Raw genomic sequence first — 23,501 nt, 5'->3', positions numbered from 1 at the left:
AGAATCCATTCCCTCTGCCCCCAACAAAGGAACAGCAGGTTGGGCCTGCTTTGGGATGTTTGGGGATGGAGGGGCTTTTCCAGGAGAGGATCTCTCTCCACCCAAGTTCCAGAGAGGCCTCTGCCCATTTCTTTGGTAGAAAGCCTAAGGTTTTCTCAGGTGGAAAAAAGTACCCATTGAGTAGGAGCTAATGAATGGAGAGCTTTCTCTCCATCTAGCCAGACCCCTCTACCCCTATTCCACAAGAAAAACTTAGCCAGGAACAATAAATAAAATATTCTGAGATGGAAGGACCCTGGTGGGGGGCGAGGGAAGGATAGGAGGAGGGCGACAGCTGCAGGGTGGTGGTGGAGACGAGGGTCTGGGTTGTACGCAGGAGGGGTGGGGGATGGTACCGGCCGAGGGCACGTGGCAAGCATGCACCTGTGGCAGGCAGCCTGTCACAGGATGTTATTACACCTGTCAGCCAGCGTAGCCAGGAACAAAAAGCCCAGTTTCTTGAGTTTTCAGCAGTGTGCAATGTTTAGGGTCTCCTATCAAAATAATCCCGCCTAAATGAAGCAGCCTTGAAGGCAGGATCCATTGACAGCCGAAGGATGACCAGGATATTAAAATGCAGATTTCTGGTTCTCACCACCAAAATTATCAGAAAACAGCATTTTTAGCAAACACTCCCAAAAAATCTGAGTGCTGCATTTCAGTGAAGGTTTTGTGGTACAGGCCTAGCAGCCCAAGGTCCACATAAGCTGATGGACTAGGCTGAACCTGAGAAGGAAAATTTCCCTAACTGGTCAGGAGCCAAAGCGGGTAGTTCAAACCCCAGGTACTACACAAGAGATTGATAGCAGCAAAGATAAATTCTTGGACAATTATCCACAATAAACATTTGTTGAAGATTCTCTACAGAACATCTGCTTCCGGAAAACTAGGCTTGACTCTAGAGAGTCCCTGGAGGTAAGATTGTCATGCATTTCAACTGGGGTCAGACAGGCACTCAATGAAAGATGCCCAAATTCTGGAGTTAGACCTGCTTTCACATTTGGATTCTGCCACTTGTGTCCTTGGGCAAATTATTTAACCTCTATAAAGTGAAGGTGTTTAAAAGTATACACCTGGAGTCAGGTGTGGTGGCTAACGCCTGTAATCCCAGCACTCAGGAGGGCTGGGCTACATAGTGAGTTTAAGGCCAGCCTGAACTCCATAGCAAGATCCTGTCTCAAAAAAGTATACACCTGGGTTTGAGAAAATAAAATGAGAACATATATTGTAAACTTCAATAAGTTTTAGATTACAAAAGGCCTATTTCTAGGGCTGGGGATTTAGCTCAGAGGCACTGTGCCTGCCTTGCAAGCACAAGATCCCTGGTACCAGAAAAAGGGGGAAAAAAAAAAAAGGCCTATTTTGGGAGGTAGGAATTGCCTAGAATATCTGAACAGGAGACAAAAGGGGGAGAGCAAGCCAGGGCAGTGGTACATGCCTGTCATCCCAGCTCTGGGAAGCTGAGCCAGGAGGATCCAAAGTTCAAACCAGCCCCCCCCCCCGGGCAATTTAGTGAGACTGTCTCAAAATGTAAAAAAAAGACTGAGGATATAGGTCAGTGCAAAAAGCCCTGAGTTCAATCTCTGGTACCAGAAAAAAAGTAGGAAAGAAAGCAATAAAGTCTGTATTAAGTGTTGAGCTGACAGAAGTGCTGGGCTGGGAGGCTAAGGGGAGAGGGCTAAGGACTCAGAAGTGGGTATAGTGCAGACTAATCAGGGCAAATAGGTAATAGACGTGAACCTTCAAACACCAAGCCAGGCGAGTTCCTGAAGCTTACCAGGTGAAATGGTTCAAATGCACTATTGGTAAAAGGACTCAAATTTTCTTCACACTCCTTCCCACTGTACCCTTTTATCCAACAAAACTGGCAAGTTTGTAAATTTTGGGCAGCTCAGGCATAAACTGAATTATACCATGGAGAGACAAAAGGTACAAACAGCAGTTGGAAAACTACCTAAACAAAGAAGCAGTTTGTTTTGGTTTTTTTGACACATAGTCTCTATATAGTTTAGCCTGGCCCTAAACACACTAGCGGTGAACCTCCTGCCTCAGCCTCCAAAGTGCTGATTACAGGCGTGTGCCACCATGCCCAGAATAAAGTAGTAGTTCTAGCCAGGTATTTAGCTCAGTGGTTCCGCTCCCTGCCTCAAAAGTACAAGGTCCTGAGTTCAATCCCAGTACCAAAAAAAAAAACATTGTGCAAAGAAGTAGTTCTAACACAGACAGGGAAGTGATAGCAATAGGAATGCAAAGAAAAGGGGAAGTCAAAACCAGAAAGGTTGGGGCTGGGTGTGCAGGCTAAAGAAAAGAATGGTAAGTAGGAGGCACAGTGGATCCAGGCAGGGCTAGAAGCAAATGCAGGCAGAAATGCTGACCAGTAACTAGGAAAGAAACAAACTGAAGGGAGCTACATGGGGACCGGTGAATAAGGGGAAAGGGTTAGCGAATGAGTTTGGAGGAAGGAAGCTACTTGTCCTGTCACTGTACATGGCACAGCAAGGGTTCAAAACTACTCGTAGGATTTGAGGTGTAGCTTAATGGTAGACCAATTGCCTAGCATGTGCAGGGCCCTGAGTTGCATCCCCAGTCCAAGAATAAAATTAGAATGAATATGGAAGAACCAGCCAGTGAAGAAAACAAAAGGAATAGTTGAAGCAGCAGGTTCAAGCTGATGGAGTAACAATAATCTTTTGTGTTGTTTTGTTTTGAGACAGAGTATAGTTGTGTAATTCAGGCTGGCCTTGAATTTACTATGTAGCCCAGGCTGGCCTCGAATTCATGGTGATGATCCTCCTGCCTCAGCCTCCCAAATACTGGGATTACAGGATTGTGCCACCAAGCCCAGCTCAGAGTGACAATAATCTAAAAAGGTTGTATAACAGATTTGATGAACATCTACTGTATTCTAACTAAAACACAATCACGGGTGCATTTGGAAGATGTATAGTAGCTGAATATAGTTAGAACATACTACATGGTAAAAAGGTATACTGTAATTCCTATAATTCCAGCACTCTGGGAGACTGAGGCAGGAGGATAGAGTTGGAGCCCAGACTGAGAGAGGCCTAGTAACTAGGGGGACCCTATCGCAAAAAAATAAAATGAAATGAAATAAAATAATTTTAGATCTCCTTTCGGGTCCTTGCTTTCAAGATGATGAACAAAAAAAGAAGGAACAACCATCATGGCAAAAAGGGCAATGGCCATGTCCAGTCTAGTATGTGCCCAAGAATAAGGCTGTTAAGTTCATTCGACACCTAGTACTGTAGAGACCACCACCACCAGGGACATTTCCGAAGCCAGTGTCTTTGACCCTGTGTGCTTCCCAAGCTCTATGTGAAGCTGCATTGCTGTGTAAATTGTGCCATCCATAGTAAGGTAGAATCCATCTCTCCTGAGGCCTAGAAGGACTGGACGCTGCCACCTTGCCTAGACCTGCTGGTGTTGCCCCACGACCCCCTCCAAAGCCCATGTGAGGAGCTGGGTCTTAATGGATGAAGAAAAACCATCTCCTGGGAGAGAGGTAATAAAACGGAAAATATGGCCAGGTATGGTGGCACACGCCTATAATCCCAGCACTTGGGAGTCTGAGGCAAGAGGATCACCAGGAGTTTGAAGCCTGCCTTTGCTACAGCGTGAGTTCAAGGCCAGCCTGAACTACGTAGTGAGACCCTGTCTCAAAAATAAATAAATAAATAAATAAAATGGAAAATATACTTCATACAGCAAAAAATAATTGTTTTTAAATTTTTTAATTTAAAAGGGGCTGGGAATGTACCTCAGTACAAAAGCCCTAGGTTCAATCCCCACTACCACAAAAAGAGAGAGGAGGAAATTGAGTTTTATCCTGAAAACCAATAGTCTCCATTTTCTTAAAAGTTTAGGCTTCCAATAACAAGTTTAGAATATACCCTTATTACGTGTTTGTTTATAAATTACATATATGTAACCTTGATCTGCTTATTTGTAAACTATATTCAACCAGAATTCTTTTTTGGGGTTTTGTGGGGGTTTTTTTTTGGTACCAGGGATCAAACTCGGGTCCTTGCACTTTTGCAGCAGGCAGCAAAACCACTGAGCTAAATCCCCAGCCCTTCAGCCAGAATTCTAAATTGTCAGGGTTGTTTTGGGTTTTGTTTTGGTTTGGTTTTGTTTTATAGGCCTTTGTAGGGGGTTACATCCCCAGCCCTTTTTTTATTTTTTTAATTTTGAAAGGATCTTACGAAGTCATATAGTCTAGGCTCCAATTTAGTCCTGTCTCAGCCTCCTATACTGCTGCTTATAGGCCTGTGCCAGCATGCCCAGCTGTATTATGTATATGCTAAAACAGAAAAATATAAATGTTAGTAGTTAAGATAAAATATATTGAGGGGCTAGAGCAATGGTAGAGCACTCACTTAGCATGCATGAGGTCCTGAATTGGATGCCTAGCACCCCAAAATTAAAAATCTAAATTCCAGTAGTTTCTACTACCCCTCCCCCATTACTTTAGAGACCAAGGGAATACTGGGGAAGACAATGTCAGTGGATTTGGACTTGATGTGCTTGGAGAGAGAGAGAGAGGAGGCAGATAGCAGCAGGAGAGGATGGCCTGGGAGTTGAGAAAGTGGAGACAGGAGTGTAGATGTTGGAATACTTGATAGTGCAAAGGAGGCAAAGAAATCTGACCAAAACTTGATGTGGGGTGAGGGAGCATCAGGTAAGACTGTTTTGTTGGGTTTTTTTTTTTTTTTTTTTTTGGTACCAGGGATCGAATTTGGGTCCTTGCGCTTGTGTAGCAGGCAGTGAAACCACTGAGCTAAATCCCTAGCCCTTTTTGGGTGTTTTTGAAAGGAAGCTCACTGAAGGTAGGATAATTAGGAACCAGAAAAGAGAGAAAAAGGTACAAGTAAGAGAGGACTATGGCTAGAAGAGGGGATTGCTGGGCATGGTGGCACATGCCTGTAATCCCAGCACTTGCAAGGCTGAAACAGGAGAATTGCAATGAATTTGAGGCCAGCCTGGGCTCCATAGTGAGTTCAAGGCCAGCCAGAACTGTACAGTGAGACCCTGTCTAAACAAACAAAAAGTCTGCTATTCTCTGGCTGCCTTGGAAAAGAATGCAGTTTTTGTGCAGACACATCCCTGCTTCTGCCTCCTGCCACAGGGCTGACTTCTGACACACAGCCCTTCTGTAAATACAAAGAAAGCAGAAGTTAAAAAACTGGCGGCAATAAACTTCAGCTTGGCATTTGGGACAGCTGCTCAGGGCTGCTAGATTGAGGAGGAAAGAGAAAGGAAGGAAGTCCAGGAAGACTTGTTCTGTCACCCCCACCTGTGCCTGTCACTTTAGACTTTATGGGGCACAGAACAGACAACAGAAATTTCAGAGAAGAGGTGAACACAAGCTAGAGGTGGACACAAGCCCCCTTCCCTTCCTCTCCCCTGCCCTCTTGCCCCAGCAGTGAGGCTTCTGAGAAGGCTCTGGCTTCCCATTACCCCCTGGACCTTGTGTCCACTACAGTAGGGGCAAGGTGACTTCGGCCACCCTCCTCCTGCTCCCAAGGGCTGATCATGCCCCCAGACACCTGCCACAGACTGAGAGGGCCAAGGTGGGGAGCTGGGGTGACTGTACCTCAGTTGTGTACAAAACACTGCCCTGAGCATTTTTGATGAACTAATGTTGTGAATCTCCAGGTTCCTAGGAAACAGATATTATTTTGATGCCATTCATAGGCAGAAGAACTGAGACAACCCAACAAAAAAGCAATTTGCCCCTGGGCTGTTCTCTCAACCACTTTTGTGGATTTTCTTACCAGGCCAGAAAAACTGCCTCTAGGATTGTCTAAATGGCTGAGGTAGGAGGATCTCAAATTCAGGCCCAGTTTAGGCAGTTTGGCAGCTTAGTGAGACCCTATCTCTAAATAATAAATAAAAACGGGCTGGAGATGAAGCTCAGTGGTAGAGCACTCTTGGCTTCAATCCCCAGTACCACACATGCAAGCAAAAAATTATATTGCCCAATTTTTCAATTAAGAAAGCAATACTTTTTTCAGTTTTTGCTTTGTTTTGTTTTGTTTTGTTTTTGAGACAGGGTCTTGCTGTGGAGTTCAGAATGGCCTTGAACTCATTATGTAGCCCAGGGTGGCCTCAAACTTGAGGCGATCCCCCTGCCTCAGCCTCCTGAGTGCTGGGATTACAGGAGGGTGACACCACACCCCACTAGCAATACATTTTCACAGAAGATACTTGAATATGTAGTACAGATTAAAATCCATATTGTTATGATTAAAACCCTCCATTTCCATTCTATGCAAATATACTTTTTTTTTCTTTTGAGACAGAGCCTTACTATGTAGCCCAGGCTGGCCCCAAACTCACAGCGATTTTCCTGCCTCAACCTCCCAAATGCTGGGATTACAGACGTGTGCCACCACACCCAGTTTCTTTTTTTTGTTTTTGTTTTTGTTTTTTTTGAGACAAGGTCTCACTATTTAGTTAGTTCAGCCTGGCCTTGAACTCACCAGGTGGCCCAGGCTGGCCTCAAACTCACTACAATCCTCCTGCCTCAGCCTCCCAAGTCCTGGGATTACAGGCATGTGCCACCACGCCTGGCCTGGCTTCTTTTTAAAAGATAATCATATTTTGCATACTATATGCTGTGTTTTCTTATCAGTTTGAGATAGTCGCATACCATACAACTCATCCTCATCCCCCAAACTCATCTTTTTTTCTGTACCAGGGATCGAACTCAAGACCTTGAGCTGGACAGGCAGGCGGCTACACCACTAAGCTAAATCCCCAGCCCTAAACTCACCTAAACTCACCATTTTAAAGTGAGTTGAGTGTTTTGTTTTGTGGTACCAAGGACTGAACCCAGGGCCTCCACATTGAGTGACATCCCTAGCCCTTTTTTCACTTTTGAGACAGAGTCTTGCTAAACCCCTAAATTGCCCAGACTGGACTCAAACTTTCCATCCTCCTGCCTCAGCCTCCCAGGGATTGGTATTACAGCCTTGCACAATCATGCCCATTTTTAATGGTTTTAAATATAGTTACTAATGGTAAAAACATCACTGCCAAACTATGCCAGACATATCACCCCAAATAACCTCCCCCTGCAGCCATTACCATTCATTTCCCGTCCTCCTTCACCCACTCCTAGTCCCTGGCAAGCATGAATCCACTTTGTCTCTATACATTTGCTTATTCTAGACATGTCATGTAAATAGAATTATACAATATGTGGCCTCTTGTATCTGATTTCTCTGATTTAAGGTTCATCCATGGATCATGGATCGGTACTATTTTCCTTTTGGAGGCTAATATATTTATATTCAAATGTGGCCTGGTCACAGAATATATAGGGATCCTATAACCTATATATTGTCCAGTCATCCACTCAGGGACATTTGGGTTGTTCCCACATTTTGGCTATTAGAATAATGCTGCTATGAAAGTTCATGTACAAGTTTTGTATGAACATATTTTTATTTCTTTTGAGCACATACCTAGGAGTGAAATAGGCAGGTTATTCTAAATCTATACTTTGTTTTCACTGTTTTTTGGGAAGAGGAGGGGGCTGTGTTTTGTTTTTGGAGTGCTGGAAGTCAAATCAGATCCGCATCATTCTCAGCAAGTGCTATTCCATGGAGCCACACCCCCGGCCCCACTATGCTTTTTTTTCCCCTCCAGGTTCATCATTTATTGTACAAATTGAATGTTACATGAGGAATTGACATCAGCTATTCCAGTCATGGGAACTTGACAGATGAGGACAGACCTTTTAGAACCCACTTATGTTGCTTTCACAGCTAGTTTTTTAGACCCTAATTTAAAGTATAAAGTCAACAAAGCAATACCTATCCACATGTGTCCTACAGTTCATTCAATCTCATTCTAACTGTGATACTATATGAGTTGAGATTTTATTTTATTTATTTTTTATGAGTTGAGATTTTAAAGTTTTATCTTTTTATTTTGTGGGAGAGTATATGTGGGTTGGTTTGTTTGTTTTGTTTTGGTACTGGGGATTGAACTCAGGACCTTGCGCTTGCAAGGCAGACAGCAGAACCACTGAGCTAAATCTCCGGCCCAGGTTTGTTTGTTTTATAAAACAGGGCCTTGGGCTGGGGATTTAGCTCAGTGGTTCTGGCACCTGCCTTGAAAGCACAAGTTCCCAAGTTCAATCCCAGTACCAATAAATTAAATAAATAAATAAATAAATAAATAAATAAATAAATAAAACAGGGCCTCATTATGTAGTCCAGGCTGGCCTTGAACTTGGGATTCTCCTGCCCCAACCTCTCAAACTCTGGGATTACAGGTGAATATCAGTGAATTGGAGTATGGTTTCAGTTTCTAAATCTGCACAATTCAGTCTCCTTAAATGTACACAGATACCCACTTGGTCCCTGTGCCCGACTCATCTCTAAGGCAGTGGTGAGAATCAATGGCATGAGTGCCAAAGTGGGCAGGAAAAGCCCTCTCTGTCAGCACCCCAGCCAAGTATATGAGTTGTTTTTTCTAAACTAAAATCTCAGTATTAAAAATAAATAAAAACCTCACTCTTCAGGTTTAATTGCAGTTGGCACTTTTCGATAAATAAGTGGGTTTGGGGTTGCACTTTGGGCGCTGGATCTCTAAAAGATTCATCATCACTGGTTTAAGGAATGCCAATTCATCTTCACAGTGACTGAATAACTTTACATTCCCACCAATAGTGTATAAGGGTTCCTTCTAATTTTTCCACAATCTTTTTATCTTTTTTATTTATTTATTTATTTATTTGGTTCCGGGGATCGAACTCGGGTCATTGCGCTTGCACATCAGGCCTCCAAACCACTGAGCTAAATCCCTGGCCCCTATCTTTTTGATTTTTTTGAGACAGAGTCCATGTAGCTCAGGCTGGCCTTGAACTCACTGTGTAGCCCAGGCTGGCCTCAAATTTATGGTGATCCTCCTGCCTCAGCCTCCCACGTGCTGGGATTACAGGTGTGTGTCACCATCCCCAGCATTGTTCTTTTTTTTTTTTCTCTTGAGCCAGGGTTTCACTATATTACTGAGGCCAACTTCCAACTCCTGGGCTCAAGGGATCCTGCTGCCACAGCCTCCCAAACTGGAGCTACAGGTACATGCCATCATCTTTTTTTTTCTTTTTGCAATACTGGGGATTGAACCCAGGACCTTTGTGTTGAACTACAGTCCCAGCCATTTTTTTACTGGCACTGGGTGATTTTTTTTTTTTTTTTTTTTGGTACTGGGGCTCGAACTCCAGTCCTTGTACTTGCACAGCAGGTGGCAAAATCACTGAGCTAAATCCCCAGCCCTGCTCTTTTGTTATTATTTAAAACAAGATCTTGCTAAGTAACCAAATTGTTCCAGCTGGATTTGAACTTTTCATCCTCCTGCCTCTCCTGGAATTACAGCATGCATCACCATGCCCAACTATACCTGGTTTGTACTTTTTTGTCTTTTAAAACAGGGTCTCACTATGTAGTTCAGGCTGGCCTTGAACTCACTATGTAGCTAAGGTTGGCCTTGAACTCAAGGTAGGCACCACTATGTCCAGGTTACTTTCTCTCTTTTTTTTTTTCCCTTATTCTCTTAAAAGTGTCCTCTGAAGCCCAATAGTTTTTAAATTTTTATTCTTTTTTTTCATTGCTTTTACTTTTGTTATCATATCTAAGGAGGCACTGCCTAATCCAAGGTAATTAAGATTTATATTTATGCTTCTTCCATGAGTTTTATACTGTAAGAGCTATAATTATAAAACTTTTAGATGAAAACTTAAGACTAAATCTTCATGGTCTTGGATTTAGGTCTTGGATTCATTTTAAATTAGTATATAAGGGTCCACACTTATTCATTTGTGTGTGGACATCCAGTTGGTCAGCACCATTATTGAAGACTGTTCTTTCACTATATTCTATTTTTTAGCACTGTGAATGTTTTCACTACAATAAATACTACACTTTTATAGTAGAATTTTTTTAATTGGCCATATCAACTCTAACACTTTATGTAATGTAGTTAACCTACCTCCTATTTATGGTCATTTAAGTTGTTTTTACATTTTGCTGTCTTAGTACTATGGAGAATATGCTTATAAAAATATTTTGAGAAGCTGGGTGTGGTGATGCAAGACGGTGATCCCAGCACTCAGGAGGTGGAGGCCACAGGATCACTGAGTTCAAGGCCAGGCTGAACTGCAAAGCAAGACCCTGTCTCAAAAAACCTTGAGATAGTTTCTTAGGACAAATTATTCAGAGGAAAGGCTAGATTAAAGGGCAGCTCTATTTTCAAGCTGTTTAAAGTTTTTTTCATGGGTTGAAGATTTAGCTCAGCGGCACAGAGCCTGCCTGGCAAGCATGAGGTCCTAAATTCAATCCCCAGTACTGAAAAAAAATTGTTTTCAGTACTAGGGATTGAATATCCAGGGCTTTAGTACTGAGCTACATCTACAAACCTTTTAAAAACTGCTTATTTTGCCAGGCGTAGTGGCACACAACTGTAATCCCAGCACTCAGAAAGCTAGCAGGAAGATTGTCACAAGTTTGAGGCCAGCCTGGGCTACATAATGAGTTCAAGGCCAGCCTAAACTACATAGTGAGACTGACTCAAAAAAGTAGTTTGAGACAGGGACTCACTAAGTAGCTACATTACCTCCTTGGGCTCAACTTGTGATTTTTTGGTACCAGGGATTGAACTTGGGACCTTGCGCTTGCAAGGCAGGCGCCAGAACCACTGAGCTAAATCCCCGGCCCATCAACTTGTTTTTGTTTTGTTTTGTTTTTTGTACCAGAGATCGAACTTGGGTCCTTGCGCTTGCACAGCAGGTGGCGAAACCACTGAGCTAAATCCAGGGCCTGGGCTCAAAGTTTTAATCCTTCTGTCTCAACCTCACATAGTGCTGGGATTACAAATTCAGGCCATCATGCCCCGCTCTAGATCGGCAGTTCTACATAGATATGTCAAGGTCAGACTGGACCACCCAGTGAGACCCCATCTCAAAAAAAAGAGCAGCGGGCTGGGGATTTAGCTCAGTGGTTTCGACGCCTGCCTTGCAAGCACAAGGACCTGAGTTCGATCCCCAGTACGAAAAATTAAAAAAAGAGCAGCAATTGTCAAATTTTTTGGAGATAGTGCATGTCTGTAATCCTAGGACTCAGGAAGCTGAGGAAGGAGGATCACCATGAGTTATGGGCTACCTAATATCTTCAAGGCAAGCCTGGATAGACAGTAAGACCCTGTTTTAAAAAACAAGCAACAACAACAAAAAAACACAAAAAACAAAAATTACTGAGGGTCCTAAAAGGGATTTTATTGATGTGGGTATTTCTATTAGCATTAACAGACTTAGAAATTAAAGTATAGGAAAATTTTAATTATTTACATATTAATTCATTTTAAACTGTAGTAAACTTATTAAATGCTAACATAAGTGATGTTTTTATTAAAAATAACTATTTTCCAAAACAAAAAGTGTTTAGTGAGAAGAGCGGCATTGTTTTGTATTTCTGCGAAGCCCTTAACATCTGGTGCTGGTGCCATCCCATGTGTCTGCTGTACCATTGCAACCGCCTCTGGACAACTGCACTCTTGGCCATGAACAAACGAGAATGAAAACGGCAAAGAATATCTCAGCACTCTTAAGAACAGTGTTGACCTCTCGTCCCTTAAAAGCATTTCAGGGAGACTTGCAGAGCCCCAAGAGCTCTGAGAAAAGCTGCTTTACGAAACAATGTTAGAAAGTACACGGAACTATGCGCTTTGCCTGCACCTTCACAGACACTGGGCATTGCCTTTCTTTTTTTTTTTGTAGCCTTTGCTAATTTATTAAGCAAAACACAGGATGGCTTCATTTTAATTTATTTTCTCTGATTTCTAATCATGTTGAACCTTTTCATGGTTTTTGCATTTAGACTTTTATGAATTGCCTCTTTATATCCTTTGCCTGTTCTTTTCCTGGGTGAGCATCTTATTTTGCTGACTGTAGGACCACTTTTTTTTTTTTTGCTTGTGCTGGTGACTGAAGCCACAGACAATTCAAAATGGAACTTGAGACGGCAGATTTTCAATAAATGTTTTCCTTTCCCCCCCCCCAAAAAAAAGAAAGAAAAGAAAAGAAAAAGGTAGATTTTTTTTCCTTTGGAGACTAGTGGCTCCTCCAAACTTCCTCAGGCCCGGATGTAAAGGGTTATGCCCACTTCTCCTCGGCCCAGGTGGGTCTGAATGGAATGTTCAGATACTGGTACCTCAAGGTCAGGTCCAATATCATTCTCTTAGGCAAGGGAGGGAGAGGTCCAGTCCAGGATGGGCTGAAATGAGCCTCAACTCCTCTATTGCTGCCTAGTATTCTCTCCGCCACTGTTTCTTGCTTATGAAAGACCCCAACACACATGTACATGGTAAGATGGTGATTTGAGTCGAATCCAACCCCCTCCATCTCCTCAGAGTTAGCTTTGAATAAATCTTTTCTGCTGCTGTTTGTTTGATCTTGCCTCCTTTGATTTGGTCAGCAGTGAACTTATGAACCTAAGTGGCCTATAACAAACACTGGGCCTTGCATCCACCAGGCAAACATTCTACCAAAGACTACTTCTTATTTTCAGCATATTAGACTTTTGTCATTTTTTTTTTCTTTTCTGTTCTTTTCTTTTCTGTTCTTTTTTCTTTTTCCAGTACTGGGGATCAAATCTGAGGCCTCATACATAGTAGGCAGGAGCTCTAGCATTGAGTTATACCCTCAGACCTGAAAAAGAAAATTGGCAGGGAAAAAGGGTAGTGGGGATTGAATCAAGTGTCTTCACACTGAACCACAACCCCAGCCCTTATTTTAATTTTGAGACAAGTTCTTGCTAAATTGTGCCCATTGGGCTCAAACTTTCGATGCTCCTATCTCAGGCTTCCGCAGTTCTGGGATTGCAGGCATATACCACCACATTTTGGGGTAAAAAAAAAAGTTTCTCAAAAAAATTTTTATGGGGGAGATATGTGGTGGATCTGAAAATATTTTTGATATACAAGAGGTTTTATTTTTTTAAATAGGAAAACATCACTTATTCCATAATTTCATCCTTTCCTCTTATTTATGTATTCTTTTTGTTTGTCTGCTTTGCTTTGTTTGAGAAAAGGTCTTGCTAGGTAGTTGAGACTGGCCTTTAGCTCATTATGCAGCCCAGGCTGGCTTCAAACTCCTGGTGCTGCCTCAGCCTCTGGAGTGGTGGGATTACAGGCATGTACCACCACGCTTGACCATCCTTTTGTCCCATCCAAAGTCAAATAAGTTGTCTTCCCATTTAATTTCCCACCCACAGTGTGTAAATATGTCTCTCTGGGGTATGAAAGGATCAAGAGATACCTAATCTGCATGTTTATATTATTAATAAAATCTCTCCATTTTTAACCTGTTGATTACTTGGGTATTTCACAATGAAGATAAAATCGAATTTGAGTCACAAGGAAGAGGATCTTTGATGCTATCCCTCACAAACTTCAGGAGCTTCACAGAAAGTGTCCAGTCACTCAGAACAAGGTGGCAATGGTGGGTTTACTGTTGTGAGCCTGATGAAGTGGGTCTCTCCTCACCAGCAGCCTGGAGTCCTGGGGGTCTCTGTCCCCACCTGGGAGAGGGCCTAGCTGGGTGGGCCTCCAGGCCTGGAGCCAATACACCGATGCCCAGCAGGGAGCTGTGTCCCTGTGCTCAGGATGGGCATGGGGGCAGCCAATACTCAGGCCCTCTCAAAGGACGTGGGCATCTAAGAAGTTAAAGCTTTATTAGGAAAAATAGCCTATGCCCTCACACCTCATTCCTTCAGAGGAGACCTTTTAGAATAAGAAAAACAAACTAGAATTTAACAGTCTGACAGGATATTCTTGCTAACCACAAATTCACAGACTTATAATGTAGTGACAGAGATATTCTCCTTTCACAACTTTTTGTAGATCTCTCCAGTGTCACCTCCTACTGCTGACTACAGTACTCTCAAACTTTAAAAAAGAAAAGAAAAAAATACAAAGTGAATTTTGTGTCTCAGGTGACTACACCTGTTGACTGAGTTTTTCTCCATTTCAAATTTGTTTCTCACATCCTTAACCACAGTGGGAAATCTTTCTTCACCAGTGTATCAGGTGAAAAAATTGGTATAGCATTTTTAATATTCATTCCTTAGATGACTAGTGGGTTAAAAAAAAAAAAAAGCTCATACAATATTTCCCAGCTATTTGTGATTCTCTGGTGAATTCCCTATTTCACTTTTTTTTTTTTTTTTTACCTTTTTCTATTAGGATGTTGATATTTTTCTTATTATTTGAGGAGCTCTTTAAATACTAAAATGTTAACCTTTCACATATACACTGAATTTTTTTGCTAATTCTGTTCTGCAGAAATTTCTAATGATTAAGTAGCTACACCTGTCAATGTTTAACTTTAGGGAGTCTGTCTTTAATGTCATGCTTGGGAAGTTTTTCTCTAACCACAGACTTGTTTTTTAAATTTTCCCAGGAGCAATTTATGTTTCCATTTATTTAATATTTAAATCTAATCCATTAGAAATGTATTTGTATACTATATATGATAAGAGCTAGTAATTTTCCCCACCCAAAATTTCTGGCTTGTTTTCCCAGTGACACTTATGAATAATCCATGAAGAGCAAATAGTGGCCCCAGCAAAGTCAGCCTTCCCCTTCAGGGCCCCTGGCAGACATTTCTAATCAAGTACAGAACTCCTGGCTAAACTGGCCTAGGCCTCACACTCCTTCTAGAACTTCTTTTGCACTGTAGCAAGTTCGAGGCCAGCCTGGGCTACACAGTGAGTTCAAGGCCAGCGTGAACTACATAGTGAGACTCTGTCTCAGAAAAAACAAAAAAGGAAATGAAATCTGGACTAAAGACAAAGATCTGAGAGTTGACATCACATAGGTTATAAGTAAGGCCTTGGGATAGATGAAGTCACACTGGAGAGAAGGTCAAAGACAGACTCAGGTCACGTCTGTCTCAATGCTGAGCCAAGAAAGACGAAACTAGGGAAAGAAAACATCACAGGGATTAGTAGAAATCAGTAAAGAAAGAAATCACCGGAAACCAAAAATGGATTTCAAGGGAGAGGAAGTGATGAACATAGCCCAAGTGCAAGGAGGAAAAAACCAAAACACTCCAAGGATGTAGTAGTCAGGAAGTCACTGGTGACCTTAGTGTGTGTCAGGGAATCCCTCTTGTGACAGAACCAAACCAAAGTCACCTGCAGTAAGTTGAGGATAGTTGAGAAAGAACAGACTTCCCTTAAAGGCTGCTCTGTCAAGAAGCTTAGTAGCCAGGCATGGTGGTGTACGCCTGTAATCCCAGCACTCGGGAGGCTGAGGCAGAAAGATCACCATAAGTTCGAGTCTTGCCTTGTTCTGCCCTGCAGTCAGGATCTTAAATCCTCCCCAACCTCTTGCCCCAGTTAAACATGGAGAGCTTCCCTGATAGAGAGACCATTATCCCCTCAGTGGTGGGCATATTCAAGAATATGACAGTAATTGCTGGACTTATTGGCACATATCCCAGCACTTGGGAGGCTGAGGCAGGAGGATCAGTGAAAGTTTAAGTCCACCTGGGCTACATAGTGAGACCTCCCCACCCCCATCTCAAAAAAACTAAAACAAAAGAATACAGTAATTATATCAAATAACATGTTCTCCTACTTAACCAATCCAGGGCTGGTTCAGAGAGAGAGAGAGAGAGAGAGAGTGTGTGTGTGTGTGTGTGTGTGTGTGTGTGTTGTTCTGGGCTGCCTATTCAATTGAAAAACAAAAGCAGCTCTGATTCTGGAGCTAAGGTTTAACAAGAGGCCACAATGAGTCATGCTCCTTGGCTCTGAGGGTCACAGGGCTTCCACCCCCAGTGGGGTGGGGCTTGGGTAGGAAGAGCTGAAGGTATAGAAGAATTCCAGCCAACTTCCTACCCTGCCCCCAAGAAAGATGCCTTTTGGGTCAATTTTTTTTTAAATCAAGACAAAAAATGTAACTTGCCTCTTAGAGTCCCCAATTTCTTGGTTGTAAGCAAGCAATTCTTGCAAAGGGATGGGGGATGTTTGCACAAGGATCATCGAGTATGATGTTAGGCTAAAAATGGGATCTTTTGCAAAATAGCCTCAGAGTGGAACAAGAGAAGGCCTGGTCAGAGCAGCTGTGAGGGACCAGCCCAGATGGAGCACATTCAATGGGAACCCGGAACATGCAGGAGTGAGGACATCAGGCACAGTAACCATTTGCCACATGTGACTGTCAAAGATTTGAAATCCACTTAGCCTCAACTGAGATGTAAAACATAAACCAGGCACAGTGGCACATGCCTATGATCCCAGCTAACTCAGAAGGCTGAGGCAGGCAGATCACAAGTTTGAACCCCAGCCTGGGAAATTTTATGAGACCCTGTCTCAAAATAAAAAATAAAATAGGGCTGGGGAGGTAGCCCAGGGTAGAGTGCCTGTGAGTTAGGTCCCCAGAATGGCAATAAATGAATAAACAAATAATAAATAAAATCATACTGGATTCCAAAGTGGCCAGGGATTTAGTTCAGTGGTGCCATTGCCCGCCTTGTAAGCGCAAGGTCCTGAGTTCAATGCCCGGTACCGCCCCCCCAAAAAGACAACAGCTGAATTCCAAAGCCTTAGTATGGGGGTAGGGTGAGCTAGTTCAGTTTTGGGCATAGTGGTGCACACCTGTCATCCCAGCACACAAGAGGCTGAGGCAGGAGGATCACAAGTTTGAGGCCAGTCTGGGCTACACACTGAGTTCAAGACCAGCCTGAATTACATGAGACTGTCTCAAAAAGAATAAATAAAATAAAATAAAATAGGCCACTAATAATTTATTAAATTTTAATACTGACTATCTGTTGAAATAATATTTAGAGACATTGAGTTAAATGAATTGTGTTGTTAAAATTAATTGTTCCTTTTTTTTTTTTTGAGTGCTAGGGATAGAACCTAGGACCTCAAACATGATAGGCAAGTCTTCTATCATTGAGCTACAATCCCAACTCCTTTATTTTATTTTTCAAAATGATTACTAGAAAATTTGAAATTATATGTATGTCTTCTGTTGTATTTTATTGGACAGTGCTGCACTAATCTCATCAACCACTGCTTTTTTAAAAAAAAAAACAAACAGGGTTTCACTGTGTAATTCAGGCTGGCCTTGAATGCACTATGTAGCCCAGGCTGTCCTCGAACTCAAAGCTATCCTCCTGTCTCAGCCTCCCAAGTGCTGGGATTACAGGTGTGTGCCACCTCGCCTGGCCAACCATTGAACTTTAATCAGATACTTACTTTCCCCAAGGAAGGATGAAGATATGAAAACCATTTATAATAACTCCGGTTTTTACAAGGCTGGCTACTTGCCAGGCACTTCACACTGATTTAGTAACTTACCCTAGGTCAGAAAGCCTGTCAGTTCACATCCAGAACCTCCTTTATTAATCAGGAGGCCAAACTGCCGCCCTGGCAGCAAAGACCTGTGAGTGTTTGGGGCACACCACAGATGCATTCTGTGTTAGTTACTTTTCTCCTGTTGCTGAGACAAAATACCCGACACCCAAAGTTGGAGGGAAAGGGGTATGTTTGGCTTATAGTTCATAGATGTTTCAGTTCATAATCTGCCGACAAGGCAGAGATAAACAACATGGCACTCACAAAATAACAAAGGTAACACAAGAGACCTTCACTGTGCCTTTCTGCCCCTTTTATCTTATTCAGACTACGGGGGTTAGGGTAGTGCCAAACTAATCATTCACAAGTAGTGGTTTAGTAATCACACACCCTTAACCCCAGCATCACACATTCCAGATTCAACTACCTCTGAAAAAGAAAGTTCACCTCATCTTCATGAGGCTTTGGGGCAACACCTAAACACAAGCCATAACACATGTAACACATGCTATAACACAGTATAACATGCCAGCTGAAGGAGTTGTCACACAGCACAGAGTACCCAAGTTAAAAACCCACCACCCTTGCTGGGCATGGTGGCACATGCCTATAATCCTAGCATTCAGAAGACTGAGGCAGGAGGATTGCTTCAAGTTCAAGGCCAGCCTGGGCTACATAATGAGTCCAAGGGCCAGTCAGGACTATATAGCAAGACCCTGTCTCTCTCTCTCTCTCTCTCTCTCTCTCTCACACACACACACACACACACACACACACACACACACACGAAGTAATTTAAAAAACCACCCTCAGGGAAAAAACAAAACCAACTAAAACAAAAAAACTCAATAAGGTCATATTGAAACAAAACCCACAAACCCACCCTCAGGGAACACTTACACTCTTAAGTATTTTTTAACCTGATTAAAAGACATAGCCATAGTGAGTTTAAGGTCTGCCTGAACCACAGAGTAAGACTGTCAAAAAATAAATAGGGCAGGGGATTTACCTCAGCAGTTCTGCCGCCTGCCTCAAAAGCGCAAGATACCAAGTTTGATCTCTGGTACCAAATAAATAAATAACTGACGTAGGCAGGCATGGTGGCCCATGCCTGTGATCCCTGCACTCTGGGAGGCTGAGGCAGGAGGATAGAAAGCTCTAGCCCAGCTTGGGGGACTCCGTGACTTAGCAAAACCTCTCTGAAAAAAGCTTGGGTATATAGTTCACTATGCAGGCCCTGGGTTCAATTTCCAGTACAAAAGAAAAAAGAAAGGAAGGAAAGAAGAAGGAGTAAGTGATGGCAATCTATCCTCTGCCTCCACCTCCCATCTGAGATTACAGGCATGATCCACTGTGCTCAGTTTAGATTTGAAAAATCTTGATATCTGGGACCTACCCATAGAGAATTTCTTATAATTGGTATGGTTTGGACCAGGGCTTTGAGATTTCCAGAATCTGCACAGATGATTCTAGCCTGCAGCCATGTTTGAGAATTTAGGAATAAAAAGTGAATTTAACCCCAGCTCTGCCCTCTGCTGCTCCTGTCCAGATCATGACCATTTGAGGCTGTGCTGACGACCAAATGACCAAGGGCTGCTGGAGTGAACAGAGTGAACAGTGTAAGTATGGAAGGGCCATAGAGAATTTCAACTTGGGATCTTTCTGGATTGGTATCTTTTTAAAAACCAGCTACTTTAGGGAAATTCTGTTGTGGGCTTTTTAAATTTTTTAATATTTATTTATTTATTTATTTATTTTGGAGACAGGTTCTCACTATGTAGTTCAGGCTGGCCTTGAACTCACTATGTAGCCCAGGCTGGCCTCAAACTCGAGGCAATCCTCCTGCTTCAGCCTCCCAAGTCCTAGGATTACAGGCATTTGCCAACATGCCCAGAGAGTTGTCCTTCTTTATAAACCTATACATGTGACTCCTGGCTGAAAAATACATGGGGCACAAAGCCCCAGGACCATTTTCCACTTTGCGGGATTCTACATGGTGGTTGAACTCTGCCCTAGATTTGGTGTCTGACCGCACGGCAGGAGAGCTGGGCTGGCCCCTCACTAGTGCAGGGCCAAGATGGCCAGCTGTGCTGATGACTCCAGCTTTGGTTTTTGAAGTATTTCCACTAGCAGTTTTCTCTTTCTTTTAATGGTACAGGGTATGGAACCCAGGGCCTTACACATGCTAGGCAAGCACTGTACCACTGAGCCACATCCCCAGCCAAGACATCACCTTAGGAACAGAAATTTCCATCTGTGTCCTCTCAGCAGATCAACTTATCTATTCCCCACCCACCCACCATGTAAAGTATCTGGGGAAATCAGATCTGGGAGAAACTTTGATCTCTTTATCTGGCAGGCACAAGGATAGCATTGCAAAGGTATAGAGGCGGCATTTAGGCTATGGGGGAAATGGCAATAGAATGAAGGAAAGAACCTAGGCAGAATGAGAGGGAGTCCTCTTTGGAAGGGAATATTGTCACAAAGTTGTGAAAACAACATCCTATGGCAGTCACTTAGAAAGAATGTGGTGTCTGACTTGGTGGCAAACGTCTGTAATCTCAGCACTCAGGAGGCTGAGGCAGGAGAATTGCCATGAGCTCAAGGCAAGCCTGGGCTACATAGTGAGTTCAAGGTCAGCCTGAACTACATAGCAAGACCCTGTTTCAAAAAAAAAGGAGGATCGGGGCTGGGGATTTCGCTCAGTCATTCTACCACCTGCCTTGTAAGTGCAAGGTCCTGAATTTGATCCTTAGGACCTCAAAAAAAGAGAATCAAAAATTCCAGCTCAGCCTGGGCAATTTAGTGACTTAGCAAGACCCTATCCAAAAATTAGGAATAAAAAGGGCTGGGGATGTAGAGCCCCCTCAGTCCAATCCTTAGTTGCGGGGGGGGGGCGGGGGCGGGGGGGGGGAGTAAAGGCACAGGGTCTGCCTGGCAAGCACGAGACCTGAGTTTGATGCCCGGTACCAAAAAAAAAAAGTAAAAGAAGCAAAAAGCTATTAAGAGGTGTGGGTGCGGATGTTGCTCAGTGGTAGAGCACTTGCCTTGCCTGAGTGCCAGACTCCAGTGCACAGATTCCACTTCCAGTCCACTTAATGATTTCAAGCTGCCAAGCCCAACTGGCCTCTCTCTGAGCTTTGTCCTGCAGCCTCCCAGCCCACTAACCTTCTGCACGGCACACATTGGACTCCACCCCCACTCCCACCTTGCTGCCTCCACTAGTGGAAAAAAGAAAATCAAAATTCTTCCCCCTGGCATTTGACGATCTTCAAAATCTGGTCCCAGGCTCCATTTCTTAATCTCATCTCATGAAGATCTGTGCCTGCAGAGACCCTTCTCATATTGTCCTGTGTCCACATCTGGGCAGCAATGAGCTCCAAAGAAATGACGGTGCCTTGGCCACCTCTGGCTGTGTTGTTGCTCCAAGTCCCTTTCCAGTTCCTGGCACAAAGGCGCATTACAGGTTTGATGCCTGAATGACCAGCTAACTGGGCACCAGGTAGCCAAAGTCATTGAAGCAGACAATCTCTAAAGCTACTTTCAGCACCAACTGGGGCAGAGCTCAAAGTTGCTCACAGCTTGACCCTATTCACACTGAAAACTACAATAGTTTTCAAACCAGAAAAGAAAACAGCCAGGTGGTCTGAAGAAGGGGTTGAAAGTGCTTTTATTCACATGATACTTTTTTTTTTGGTACCAGGGATCAAACTCGGGACCTTGCACTTGCGAGGCAGGCGGCAGCACCACTGAGGTAAATCCCCAGCCCCACGTGATACTTTTTTATAAAACATAAATTATTAAATATTTAGAATTTATTATTTATTTATTTATTTATTTATTATTAAATATTTAGAATTGCCTGGGCCGGGGATTTAGCTCATTGGTTCCACCACCTGCCTTGCAAGCACAAGGTCCTGAGTTCGATCCCCAGAGGCAAAAACGAACAATCAAGTCTATCCTTCTTTATGGCAAAGTAGTACTCTTTTGTGTATATATACCACATTTTTTATCTATTTATCTTTTTTTTTTTATACTGGGGATCGAACTCAGGGCCTTGGACATGCCAGGCAGGAGCAATACCACTGAGCTGGCCCTATCTATTTATCTTTTGATGGACATATAAGCTGCTTCCAAGATTTAGCTATTATGGCTGTGCTGCTATAAACATAAGTATGCATGTTTCATTGTAATATTATGTTTTAAAGTCTTTCAGGTAGATACTTAGAAGGGCAATAGCTGGGTTGAATGGAATTTCTAGTTTTAGTTGTTTTGGAAATCTCCATACTGATTTCCACAGTGGTTGTACTAGTTTACATTCCAGGGATAAAGTACTTACCTAGCATGCATGAGGACTTGATTTCCACTTACCAAAAAAGAAAAAGAGGAAAGTATTAAAATGTCTTATTCTTAGAAATACATAGAAAAGAAAGAATTAAGTATTCTTGGTGTTTTTAAAAAATGTACTAATATTTAAAGAATCCTTATGTCACTAATCTCCATAGGTCTTAGCTCTTTGTCACACAGCTGCTGGTTAGGAAATAAGCAAAAATAACCACTGAGTAACCACAAGAAATGTCACTTGACTAATCAGCAAACCCATTTTTTTTTTTGTATTAGGGATCGAACTCAGGACCCTGCACTTGCAAGGCAGTCTCGGTGCCACTGAGCTAAATCCCAGGCCTAACAAACCAATTTTATGAGGTAGGTGATTCCCACTTTATAGTCAAGGAAATTAAGGCTCAGGAAGCTTGCATAAGCTTATACAGCAGGCCAGTTGGAAACCAAGATTCAAAACTATTCTGGGTATGGAAAAAGTTTCAAAGAACAAAGGACCAAAGTTCATGCCCTCTGCACCTCACCATGTCTCTACTCCTTAGATGCTGTAATATTCATAATGGTTCCTGGCTTGTTTTGGTTTGAGTTGGATTTTTTGCTTGTTTTTTGAGTTCTCCAGAAGCAACTCTGACCACCTAGTCCTAATGTGACTTCATGGAAGGAGACTGGCATGGCCCAGAGACTAAAGGTAGAATAACAAACTGAAGCAGACAGGCAGGGACCGGGGCAGCCAGGGGCCTTTCTTTCTACAACTCCATGGCTCATGTGACACTCCTCAAGCTTGCCAGGCTCAGAGAGGCTCTGTTCAGGTTTCTAATTCCCAGGAGAGACTCTGGTTTGCCTGCCAGGGTTGGGGACCTGCAGTCCTTCTCAGCTCTCCCCAGCCAAGCAGGGAGCGGGCCTGACACAGCCCTGAGCCTATTCTAGCCATTGGCTCTTCTGAGAGAAGGGAAAGCCCTTGAGGGCCAGACAAGCCCCCACCCCATGCTCCTGCAGGACATTATCCAGGGGAAGGAAAAGGGCCACAGGAGCACCCTGTACCCTAGAGAAGGCATCATGGAAATGTTCTGAGCTATAAATTTTGCCTGAGCTTTTATGTTGCTCCATTCACAGTCTCACCATTATCAGGGTTTGCACAGGGTCTCTGCCATCTTGACCTCGCTGTATTCCTGAAGGACTAAAACTCATCTCTGTGCCTAGCTTGCTGCTCTAGAGCTTCTCTTCCAAAGACACCCTTGGGTGTTTAGTGGATGAAGGGTTGCTCAGGGCAGGGGACACCATCCCAAAAGCTCACAGATGCCTGCAAGGCAGGCTGTGATTGCTCTACAGGAAGCCCGGATAGCTCTGTAGGAAGGGAAATTAAAATATATGCCGTGCATTTGACTCGGCCCAGTTGTGTTTTGTTCACTGCATAAAAACTTGCACATGTACCGTCAATCCTAAAAATAGCAATTGCTAGAGGTGCCTGGCCTAAATTCCAGAACCCCTTTCAAGACTGTTAGAATCATTGCCAGGCATGGTGGCACAAGGCTATGATCCCAGCACTCAGGAGGCTGAGGCAGGAAGATCCAGGAAGATTGCTCTGTGTTCAAGGCCAGCCTGGGCTACATAGAGAGACTCTGTCTAAAAAAAAAAAAAACAAAAAAACAAAAAAACTATTAAAACCATTAACTCTAACTGTAGTTAAACCATAGGCACAAAGCATTATCCAAATTCAATGGCCAATAGTTC

General features: G+C 43.1%; 1 long non-coding RNA gene and 1 pseudogene across 2 annotated transcripts in view; both read left to right on the top strand.

Moving 5' to 3' along the window:
* The first annotated feature begins 23 nt into the window (after positions 1-23).
* Positions 24-14,215, top strand: LOC147827111 (putative ribosomal protein eS26-like pseudogene; annotated as a pseudogene).
* A 6,798-nt stretch (positions 14,216-21,013) lies between these two features.
* LOC110350271 (uncharacterized) overlaps positions 21,014-23,501 on the top strand; it is a 30,158-nt gene continuing 27,670 nt past the window's right edge. For both annotated transcript variants that reach the window (XR_002396730.2, XR_002396731.2), the window contains exons 1-2: positions 21,014-21,186; positions 22,053-22,136. This is a non-coding gene — a long non-coding RNA (uncharacterized LOC110350271). The remainder of the gene's footprint in view (positions 21,187-22,052; positions 22,137-23,501) is intronic.

The sequence above is a fragment of the Heterocephalus glaber genome, unplaced genomic scaffold (assembly GCF_053883595.1).
Source record: "Heterocephalus glaber isolate CG9 unplaced genomic scaffold, H.glaber_assembly_v1.0 deba00001456, whole genome shotgun sequence".
Classification (NCBI taxonomy): domain Eukaryota; kingdom Metazoa; phylum Chordata; class Mammalia; order Rodentia; family Bathyergidae; genus Heterocephalus; species Heterocephalus glaber.
Note: the sequence above shows the minus strand (reverse complement) of the source record. Positions and strands in the feature narration are given on the sequence as shown.